The sequence below is a fragment of the Charadrius vociferus genome, unplaced genomic scaffold, assembly GCF_000708025.1.
Source record: "Charadrius vociferus isolate BGI_N301 unplaced genomic scaffold, ASM70802v2 scaffold1631, whole genome shotgun sequence".
Lineage (NCBI taxonomy): Eukaryota > Metazoa > Chordata > Aves > Charadriiformes > Charadriidae > Charadrius > Charadrius vociferus.
In genome coordinates this window covers 13,376-13,777 of record NW_009647010.1, presented here as the reverse complement: position 1 = coordinate 13,777, position 402 = coordinate 13,376, and positions in this window count along the sequence as shown.

Sequence of the window (402 nt, the reverse complement as noted above, 5' to 3'; positions counted from 1 at the left end):
GGGTGTGGGTGGGCAACAAATGGTGCCCAGCCCTGAAGAACCCCCCCCACCACCACCCGCCGGCGTCGGGACCACCGCCTCTCGGACCAAAGCTGAACTCACCTGGACACAGGTCCCACCGCCCCGGCGGCACCTGGGGAGAGAGGGGGCTGGGGCAGAGCTCCCCCCTGCTAATTAGCATCCTTTTTAATTATCCCCTTCCACATCATGGGGCGGGGGGAAATGGGGAATAGCAGGAATAACCCCCACACACACACCCCTCAAACCCCTTCCCTGCCTTTGGTTTTGTTGTTCCCGGTTTATCCCCAAGGAGAAGGTGGGTTTGGACCTGGTTTTTGGTGATGGGTAGCAGGAGGGGGGATAGTGGGGGGGGGGGGTGGGAGGCCGGGCCCAGGGCGTCCC